Here is an 11,566-nt window from a genome sequence, read left to right as displayed (position 1 = left end):
ACCTGCAGTTTACAATTACAAACTAGTCGCAAATTGAATTTTTTTTTATCGGTGAACTGAACCTTAGGAATCTAATTATGTTTGTTCCACTGCATTTATTTTCACATCACTATATTTTCGCACTCATCAGAGCTGCGAAATTAAGTTGCTCCGAAATTTTACTCTGCGAGCTACTCACGAAACTAAATACTAGCAAAATATAAGGGTCCTAGGGTACACTAGATAAGCGGATGTGCTGCAATATGGGCCTGCCGAAACAGATTAACACAGACTAACAGGCACAGTTTGAGATTCAAGATACATTCTTGCCGTGTCATGTTTAACATGTAGAAAAGGCTCACACTACTATCTAACAGCTTCAAGCCAACATAAAATTATAAAATCGATTAATAGGCAGCAGGGCCATTAACTCCGCCCTCTGCTGCTGACATGAATTGGAACAAACTGATCCACTAGATGATGAAAGCATTCAGGTGTACAACTCACTTGAAGACCAAAATGGTCAATCGGTTTGCAGTAGAGGCATTAAATGACAAGATAAAGCGCACACAACCATCAGGAAAAGCCATTAGCCTTTTGGCAAAAGGACAAAAAGGCCCCTACCTTATGCTCTAGCAGACTAGCTTTAGCTAATAAACAAAAAGTGAAAAAAAAGGAAACAACCTAAATTACATGCCAAATGTGTCGTACCGATCCAGATCCTAAAAGCATGACCCAACAATGCATACCTGATAAAACGACTAGGTTAAATCTCTTTTCAGGGTGGGAGCTTGCTAAAACCATTCCATGTATGGCCCAGCCCCTCTAGAATGTGTGAGTTGCTAACAGCATCTAAAGCATTCATTAGGCAACACATATTTGAGAACTTTGACATCTTCATTCACCTCTGTCAGATGACAACACGTTTGCCATGCAACCACGTTTTACGTGATCAGATGATTTCAGTCTAAAAGCACATAAAAGTGGCTAGTGCGGAAGTTTTGTGTATTTCTCTGAAAAAAACTAAAGGGATTGCTTTTGCTATCAAATGAGGATGGCCGGATGACCTCTCGATAAATTGCTGGTATCTCAGGAAGCCAGAAGCCATGTTGATCAAAATAAACATTTTCGTCAGATGGCCTTAGGCTCTTTTAGGTCAGGGTGCCTCAAAGAGAGTGCCAACTTTGAAAAGCAATTGAGTGGTGTGAACTGAAGCCAACTCAGCAATAAAAGGGCCTTTTCCAACCGCATAGTCAGTCTAGATTGACCAAGTGGGCAGTCGACAGCCCGCTTGCCAAACTGAGAAGACCAGCTGAGGAGAAACCAATCCAAACTGAGTGGCTTTCGAAGTAGCTGGTCTGCGTGTTGGGCTGTCGAGCAGCCAATGAGCCCTTCTGTCACCACTTAGAAGAACGAGATTGCCAATTGTTAAAAGATAACCTTAGCTGGCAAAAACTAGCCCACGGCGTTGCCATAATAATACGAGCTTGGAAGTTGACAGAAGACTTCACCTTTGCAGACATGAAGCCCGTTGCTTAGATTATAGCATGCAAAAGCATGAGTGCTATGTCCCAAGCTGTTTGGTTTTTTTTCTGAAGCTGAGTGGTTGGCTTCCAGAGCCTTTACTGGGGAAGGAGTGGAGTCGTGGAAAATTTCCCAGACCAGAGCAGAGTCATAACAAAAAGGCCACCCCGAGGAGATTGACGTAAGGACCAGGTCAAGTCTCAACTCAGCAGATGACACAGCTACTAATGATACTTTCAGTTAGCTGAGCGTCGGCTGCAAAATCAACAATGCTACGAAGAGGCAGAGCCAATTCAAAGCCAAAAGCTATAAAAGATGCTGCAGATGTGACCAAAAGCAGAGCACCTGGAAGTCTTACATATGCAGCTACTTATATCTGCATTGCATATTTAGCTGTATCATTATATATTTACCGATAAATATATATCTTGATTATCTGGCACTCAAATAGCTTGTTTTTCTGTAGAGCAATTAGGGGGGCCCAGTCCATTATTTTAAATTAGAGCCACATTAAGCTGATTAAAAAATTAGAATTTAGACAATTGTAAAGGAATTTTCTAGCCTTTTCTTGTCACGATCTAGTCTATTTCTTACAGAAGTAAATAGCGTGTGATTTCGATCAATGTTTTATTAGCAAAGGAAATTTACTAGCCGAGGAGCATACGGCCATTTGCTCTGCTCTACTAAGTGAGTGTTGCTCCCTTATATACAATAAAATTGCCTGCTCCGGCTAACGAGACTGAGTAAAAACACCGGCAAACAATGTGAATAATTAGGCCCACTAGCGTGTTGATATGACAACATAAACGGCGATAATTGATAGCATAACAAAAAACAAAGCTATAATAAAGTATTTACAGACGAATGAAATATAGATACAAAGAAATAATAAAATATTCATAAGAAGTGTAATGTATTGGCCTGGCGTCCAGCACACCTTCCCCTCCATTAGAGGCATCATCTAATTAAACAACATGGGTGGAGCAAACTAGCCAGGCCCAAGTCTCAAGCTGCTTAACATGATGCTCCAAGCGGCTAATTTTTTGATTAAGCAAATGTTTGTCATTAGTAGCTGGCGTATCTCATTTCTGGTACTGTGGGCTGCCTTTTGGAACTGTCTCTTATCTTTCCGAAGTTATTGCGGCATGGCGTGAATATGGGTGACCAGCTGGAGGCTGTCTTAATAGAGTAGTCTGGCAGTCTGGACTAGACTCCCAGGTCATCTGGTCTGTGGCTAGGTCTTCGTATCCTCTTGTGGTCTGATAGACCCAATCACCGTATCGTTCCGGTTTTTCTAAAATGAAACAAACAATGATTTAGATCTTTTGTAGCGGTGCTGGGGTTTTCCACGGCCTGGCAGGACATCGCTAGGTGTCCGAAGTCCAGGTCCGTAACTAAATCACCCGGGTTTTCTAGAGAGGGAGAGTTTATCCCCTCTCTAACTTCGTTTTGGGGAGGTGCTGCAGGAGGTCCAGAGTTCAAACCCTCGTGCAAGTTTTCTCTTCCGGTATTGGTCTGTAGAATCGGCTTTCCCAATTCGTCGAGCTTATCAGCTGGACTCATTTGAAAAGGGAGTTCTATTAATTCTTCATCAGCTTGCAGACCACTTCTTCATGGGGGAATAGCCCTTCTGGCTCCTTTCATAATTGACCCCCTTTGAGGCTCAAGCATTGCCGGAGCACATCAGAGCTCCCTGGGCAGGCATGATAGGGTTTCAACCTGGACTCGCGTTCAGTCGAGGTTTGGCCCTGTCTTTCCACCACATAGGTGTGGTTGGGCCAGGCGGTTATGACTTGGTAAGTGCCCATGAACTTAGCTTGTAGCTAAGTGTTTGTCCCCTTTCACCGCCGTCTGTTAATCAACCACACCCAATCCCCAGGTGCGAAGAGCGGAGGCTCTTTTTGATCTGCCTGTCTAGTCTCTATCTGCGCCTCCCTGAGGGCTTTATGGGCTTCTTCCAACACACCAGCACGTAGTCGCTGGCGAATTGCATCTCCATGAGAGGGGAAGCCATTCTAACTTGTCGGGCAGACGCAACTCCTTGCTGAACACCATGAAGTTGGCCATCTCGCCTGTCACGGTGTGAGGGGTGCTTTGATACGCCCGCATGAGCTGGGGCAGAAGCTCATCCCATTGTTCCTGGCCTCGTTCCAAAAAACATTGCCTTCAGAGAGTCGCCCAGGCCTTTATTGTTTCTCTCTACAATTTCATTGGCCCACGGATAGTACGGAGTAGTCCGTGCCTTGCTCACCTTCCAGAGCTGGCAGAGCTCATCCATCAGTTGGCTCTCAAATTAAGCGCCTTGGTCTGTACAGGCTTGCTCTGGAAAGCTCAAGGAACAGAACGCTCTTTCATCGAGGGCACTGGCGACCACTGGAGCCGTCGCCTCCGGAAGGGCAATGGCATCCTGCCACCAGGTAAAGTGGTCCGAGATCACTAAGATCCACTTATTGCCCCTCGGGATGGTGAGGAGGGAGCCTACCAGGTCAATGGCAAACTTCTGCCAGGGTTGGCCAGCATATAATTACTGCCGGCTTCTTGCAGGCTTGATTTCTCGATGCTTGGCGGCCTGGCACACCTCACAGCTTTGTACTAACTTGCAGACAGCGGGTGTCAGCTTGGACCAGTACCATGTAAGCTGGAGGCTGCTTACTGTCCTCCCCATTCCGGAGTGGGTCATGGTATGTGTCTGCCAGATAACTGGCTCCGTCATAGCCAGGGTACACGGCACACCACCAGATTTGACCATGAGGGGCCACTCTGGTTTCCAGCATGCCATCCTGTCTAATTTTCAGAGATTCCCTTCTGCTATGCCGAACCCTGAGCTCCAGGTTCCCCAAATTCAACTGTTCCGAAGGCACTTTGGTGTGGCTCCAAAGTGCTCAGTACATTAGGGCTATGGCTCTTTTTCCCTTGCTCTGCAGCTGATTCAACTGGGTCTGGCTAGTTAGCTGAGCAAATGTCTCAGGTCCCAGGGTAGCTTCAACCATCCTCGAGCTGGCCTGTGCTCCTGTGGAAGCAGGGTGTCAGCCCGTATGGTCGGTCGTCTCTTGTGCGGCCCTGGCGATCTCTGGCCAGCTTTTATGTGGTTCTTAGTGGCAACTAGTAGTGCCTCGAATCATCACCCGCTCAATGTTAGTAGATGCCAGAATGGCCTCAACCGATTCCGAGTTGACCTAGGCTGTTTTAGTGGAATCAGGCAGTCGCACCTGTAAACCGGCCATCTCGTGCGCAAGCCTGGCAATCCCTAACAGAACATGGTTTCTCCCAATCACCCTAGCCTCATCCTGGTCCTCTTGGTCAAACTCCAATCGGGTTGGACCCCCATCGTGTTACTCTACCTGAGCGCACTGTCGACAGTCTTTGCAGGAGCGTCTGCTTAAGCCATCAGCGTTGCCATGCTTTAATCTTGCACGGTGTTCCAGCTTATACTTGAACTCGGCTAGCACCTCTAGCTACCATGCCACCTGGTGAGAAGGCTCCTTCCTGCGGCAGAGTCATTGCAGAGAGGCATGGTCTGTGCGAAGCCAAAACTCTTGCCCGTATAAGTACGGGAGGAAATAAGTGTTTCACTGCTTTGACAACTGCCAACAGCTCTCTGCGTGTCATGCAGGAATTTCGCTCCGAAAGGATGAGTGTTTTGCTGTAGTTAACAATCACTCATCTCTGGTCGCGGTACTGTTGTGACAGCACAGCTCCTACGTCACACCCGCTTGCATCCGTGTCCAGGATATAGGTATTTCCCGGATCTGGATACCCAAGCACCGGTTTTGTGGTGAGGCTGTGGCGCAGGGTGTCAAATGTGGCTTGCTCCTTGCCTGTCCATCGGCAGGGTTCTTTCTTGCCCACTAGGTGGAGGGGTTTCACAATGGTGGCAAACCTAGGAATGTACTGCCGGTAGTACCCGACAGTACCCAGGAACCCTTGCAGTTCCCGGACTACACGCGGAACTGGCCATTGCTCCACCACTTCCACTTTGGCTGGGTTTGTTGCAATCTCTTCACTTATTACTATGTGGCCCAAGTACCACCCTTGAGACTGTAGAAGTTTGCACTTTGCTGGTTTGAGCTCGAGTCCAGCCTGCAGCAGCCGCTTGAATGCTTCCTTCTGCCGCTGGAGGTTGGTCTCAAAATCAGGTGCAATAGCAATCACGTCATCTAGGTATAATAGTAAGGTTGGCCAGTAGAGCTCATGCAACACCCTTTCCATTGATCGCTGGAAGGTGGCTGGGGCAAAAGTCAGTCCGAAAGGAAGGGCTCTTCATTTTCACAATCCTGAGCAAGAGATGAAAGCTGATTTTTCTCTGGCGTCTTTGTTCAGCGGAACCTGTCAGTATCGGTTGACGAGATTGAGGGTACTGAAATATCGGCTTTTAGCCAAGGCATTTAAACTTTTGTCTATTTAGGAAAGGGGATTGGTGTATTGTTCTGTTACCACCTTGAGCCTTTGGTAATCCACACAGAACCACCATTTTCCATCCTTCTTATTTACTAACACAATAGGCGAGCTCCAAGCTTCTCCAGCCGGCTCAATCAACCCTATGCCCAACAGGTCCTGTATCTGTCTCTTGGCCTCTGTTTTCTTTTCAGGCCCTAAGCAGTGAGGAGGTTGACAAATAGGTCGGGTCCCGTCTTTTACAGTTATAGAGTACTCTGCGAGCGACATTTTACCTATTTCATCATCTCCGGTGCTAAACACTGACCCATACTTGGTCAGTAAATTGGCCAACTTTCTAGCTTGCTCTGCATTCTGGCACGAGGGTCTGGCAGCCTGGTACAATTCCTGGAGATGCTGAGGAATCTGTGGCTTGGCGTCGACTCGGGTGATCGGCACAGCGGTGCCTTCCTTGAGGAGAAGGGTGCCGGTGATGGGAGGATGTGTTTCTACACTAGTGTAAGTGTCTACGGTGGTTCCCAAACAAATATTCAGGAGTTGCGGGCTCGGATTGAGACACCTAACCAACACCTTTCTATCTGCTCCGGGCTCGTTCAGGCTTGTAGCTAGAGGCGGACCTTTAGGGTACTTTTCTATTATCCCGACTGGACAGAAATTTCATGTGGTCAACCTACACCTGACCGCAACCTCTGTTATAGCTGGCACAACCAAGTCCCTAAATACCTAGACTTTGTTCTGAAGGAACTTCCCTGCTCGGTCGGTACAAGCCAATGGCTTCCCATCCACCTTCACCACGGGTTGTGCAAACTCCATCGAGCATTGGCGTGCCATAAGGAAGGGCATGCCAAGATTGGCGCCTTCACTAATTTGACTGACTACGAACACTTCTTTGGTCTTCACTTCGCGGAGCCTTACTGGGAGCCGGATTACACCGTAAAAAGGTAACCTTGTCCCATCAGCGAGCAGACTATGGATGTCACTTTCCTCCAATCGTTCTCTTATACCACAAGGAAGTTGGTTGAACACCTGTTTTTTTCCAGGAGGTTAATGGTGCATCCGTTATCCAACAGGAAGTGCACTGCTCGAATTTTGATTTTACCCAAGAGGAAGTAACTGGTAGAGTGTGGGCACCCCCACAGGCGTGCTTGCGCAGGTTCCCTGCGCTTGAAAAGGACTGCCCGAGGCTGCTCCGTTTGTGCAGCTAGAGAACCTGTCTGTGCAAGTCTCGTTGGCTGGCGGGTGTCGTCCTCTGCAAGACAGGGCGCCAAGGTACCTGAGAGGAAGGCAGAGTGCTTACTTTGGAAGGACTCATGCCTGACTCTTCTAGGTGTATTGTTTAGAACGTTTCCTGGATAGCTGTGAGGGTGGCTTGACATGGAGTTCTGGGTCAGCCTGACTTTTTTGGATAGATAAATCCTGGTGAGGCCTTGGCTGAATCGGCACTCCATCTTCTCTTGGTTTCTACAGAAGCCTTATTGCAATTAGTAGTTGGTGCTACTGATGTGGCCTTTTTCCGTTTCCCGACTCTTTTTCCTTTGACTGGCGCACTCCTTTCAAAGATGTCCCGTGGCTCCACATCTCCAACAAATGGCGTGCTTACTTTCTGGATGCTCTGTTGGCTTTTTTGCAGCTGTTTAACATGTTCCGCCAGCTGCTTTACTGTGGATAGCAGTAAATTCAAGGTGTCTTGTTTAACACTGCATGCCGCACCAAGTCCTGTATTGGCTTCCAAGTATTCTACAGTTCTGACCGTTCTGCCCAGATTAAATTCTCTAGATTTGATTTGGTAAAATTCTCCTCCAGCTCGTACCACATCTGCGAGAGCCTCTGCGGTACCGCTAGAAAGTGCTGTTGTAGGGTGGGATGGTTTAGGGAGTTTGAGAACTACTCTTTTGCCTTGTTACTTCTGAACGGTTTGAGCAGTTCAGCATAGGCTATTTGTACTGGCTGTTTAAATTTTGTTGCGTGTTCATGCAGGAAGGTTTGAGTTTCTTTTTTTCAAACTGCTCGAATCTGTTCTGGCTTGTTAGGGAGATAGTCCAAATCGGGCTTGGATGCCTTCAAAGATTGCTGCCACTCTGACAGCCCTTCCGCAGGACTTTGCCTCTTCCTTCAAAGCCTCTCTGAGGTGCAGTTTGTTGGCCTCCTCGGCTCACCTATTTGCAGCTGCATTTTCTCTAAATCTGGTTATGAAATATTCTGGGTCTCCGACGTCATTATACTCGGGTGTTTCGAACTGGGAGGCCAGTTCTAAGTTTCAACTTAATCTGACCAGTTACCCAATGACGTCAGCTAGTTGATTCGTGTCACGGTCTACACTGTTTGCCCACCTTTGAGACATGACTTGAGCTTCTCTTCTAGTGAGGGGGACCGTTATAGATGATTGGTGCCTGACTTGGAGTGCTTAAGCCTTTTTGGCAGTATCGAGCGCCTTACAGAGTGGGGTGGTTGGCGTAGTGCCAGTCATCCACTCTTCTCTGGAGCGCTGGATAACTTGCTTATTCTAAAACACCAGGTTACTGTAAGAATGTGGAGGATAGCCGTACAGCTATCTTGGCCAGATTCGAAACCCTCAGTTTTTGACAAGTTACTCCGGTTCCCTCTACTGAAGCTGCTTTTGCAAGCAGGGCAGCAGGTCTGCCCAAATTTGATTTTCAAGTTTCTACGTAGATGGTGCTTGCCGGGTTCGGCGCAATTCCACTGTTGCCACCAGTGTAATGGAATTTGCCGGCCTTTACTTGGCACGATCTAGTCTATTTCCTACAGAAATAAATTGCGTGTGATTTCGTTCAATGTTTTATTAGCAAAGGAAACTCAATAGCTGAGGAGCGTATGGCCATTTGCTCTGCTTTACTAAGTGAAAGTTGCTCCTTTAAATACAATAAAATTGCCCGTTTCGGCTAACGGGACCAAGTAAAAACATTGGCTAACAATGTGAGTAATTAGGCCTGCTGGTGCGTTAATATGACCACAAAATGGCGATAGTTGATAGCATAACGAGTAACAAGGCTATAATAAAATAAAGATAACACATATAATAAAAAGCATGCAGACATATAAAATATATATACAAACATATAATAAAATGTTTACAACAAGTGTAAAGTATTGGCCCAGCGTCCACCAGACAATTCATAAATAAAGTTTGGAAACAGTGATGTCGTCAGACAATTTGTTGCGTCTAGCCGCCGCTGAACCTTTCGGTCATCACCTAAAAGAACAGCTTGTAAATGACAGCTGATGCTAGCATGAACTAGCCCTGAGGAATACCAGCCTCATACGGACCAAGAAGTTCACAGAAAAACGCACTTTTGCAGTCACAAAATCTTTTCCCTAGATTATAGTGTCCAACAGCACCGGCTATGGTCCAAGCTGATGTTTTTTCCAAAGCTGACTAGTTGGCTCCCAGAGCCTCTACTAAAAAAGGTGTGGGGTGGTGATCAGTGGCTGAGACCAGAGCAAGGTCAGAAAGAGAAACCGACTCTAAGGCAATCGACATAAAGACCAGGTGAAGTCTCAACTCAACAGATGACACAGCCACTAATGATACTTTCAGTTGGCCGAGAGTTGACTGCCAGGTCAACAATGCTACTAAAGTTCAGAGCCAAGCTAAATCCAAAAGCTATTAAAGACGCTGCAGAAATGATCAAAAGCAGAACACCTGGAAGTCTCACCATATGCAGCTACTTATATCTGTATCATTATATATTTACCTAGAAATAGATACCTTAGTTATCTGGTACTCGAACGGCTTGTTTCTTTGTAGAGCAGTTAGAGGGGCTCAGTCCATTCTGTTACAATAGGGCCTACATTTACTATAAAAAAAATTAAAGTTTAGACAAGTACTAAATAAAGTTTAGAAACAGTGATGTCTTCAGACATATGGTTGCAATTTATTATGTAATAAAATATACAAATTCATTAAAGTATAAGATAAACAGAGGCTGACATAAATAATCTAATCAGGGCAAACTATATATCACATATTTAAGCATATAGTTTGATATATAAGTATAATAAAGGCTATATAATTTACATCATTTTCTTATAATAATTCTAAGAACTTAACATAGCAAAACACTGTAAGTTGTTCACACTTATATTAAGGTCACAACCATTTGGAGACATGCCTTCTTTGATCTGATGTTTGTAAATTAAAATGCCAGACTGCTGACATTTCTACATTTGAAATTATGAATAACCAATTATTTGTATATGAAAACTTGGTAGAAACACAAAAAATTGGTATGTCTTGTAGAGTATTTATAGTATGACTTATAATAAATAACTTGCATGAGTATGCTTCCAAAAATAAGTTACTCAAATCATGGCAAAACTCTTCACTGAATTTAGCTGTGGCAATAGCAAAGAATCATTGCCAGCATTTATAAACAGCAGCATTTAATAGGCTTAACTTCTTAGCAATGCACATCTGAAAGAAAACTGGGACAATATAAATTTAAATAAAAGCTATATTCATAATCAAGTGAGTTTTTCATGATGAACAATTAGCAACCTTCGGGAAACAGAAATTATAAAATCATTAGGTGAAACCCATAGTATCTAATGCTTTAGTTAGCCGAGAGAGTCAGCCACACGAGTGTAACTATAGCAGAGAAACTTTATATTTATCAAAGCAGTGTGCAAAAGCTCATGTGTCCGAATGTAGAGTATGCTAAACAAGTACTTTGGCAGTCTTGAACAATGTGCCGATGAAGCGCAGAAAGTCAAAACTTTTACAACCATTTCGAACTCTCGGAAATGGATTGATTGATGCAGCTGTTGAAACATTCATGCTTAAAGTTGTGAGTTTGAATTGCGTATGATGCAATCTTTTTTTAACTTAGACTGTTGCTTTGGACAGATGGCCACTGTTTTTAGTATAGCAAAAAAAAATATTTCATCCGAATTTTCCCAGAATAAAGAAATTTTTCTTTTTTGTTGAAGCTTGTTTGATTGATTTTGCATAATTTTCGTTAATGCTCATCCAAAGTGAACAGATAGCTAATTTAAAGCTTCGATATTGCTTTGAATTACAGAAAAGATGAAGCTACAGAAAGTTCTCCTAAGTATATAGCTATTGTAATGCCTGTACTACTGGTTCTGCTGGCAGTGATTGTGCTTGCTGTTGTCTGGAAAAGAAGACAAAGGTAATTGGCTAGTGACTGAGCTATCATGAATGAAGTGAGAAGACTCCAAGTTTAGTATTTAGCTAATCCCATAACGTTATTTCTTTTGTAATAAATATCGGAAATTTACATTTAATTTATTTTAATTATTTCATAGCTCCATTATTTGAAACTTTGCCAAGTGGTGAGGTTTATCAAAACTTTCCGAAGAAAAACTTTTTTTGCAAAGTCACTTCTGACATATTTTCAATATATCACCAGAGAGTATTTCAAAAAAACTCTCTACTGAAATTAATCTATAATTTCTTTTTAAAATATAATCCCGAGTAATTTGCGTAACTTGTGCCTAATAATTTGTTATAATCACATGCCATGATGAATAACTAAAACATTAGCGTACTGCCTGACTATAGCAGAAACCTACTTGTATTGGCACCCTAAAGTATTTTGTCTCGCGCTCACTCATAACGCAATAATTACAATTGAAATGAGTAAAAAAACTTTTAATACTTTGTAGAAAATTATTCCGTTTAAGTAAA

Source organism: Watersipora subatra, chromosome 10, assembly GCF_963576615.1.
Source record: "Watersipora subatra chromosome 10, tzWatSuba1.1, whole genome shotgun sequence".
NCBI classification, from domain to species: domain Eukaryota; kingdom Metazoa; phylum Bryozoa; class Gymnolaemata; order Cheilostomatida; family Watersiporidae; genus Watersipora; species Watersipora subatra.
This window is presented reverse-complemented; position numbering follows the sequence as displayed.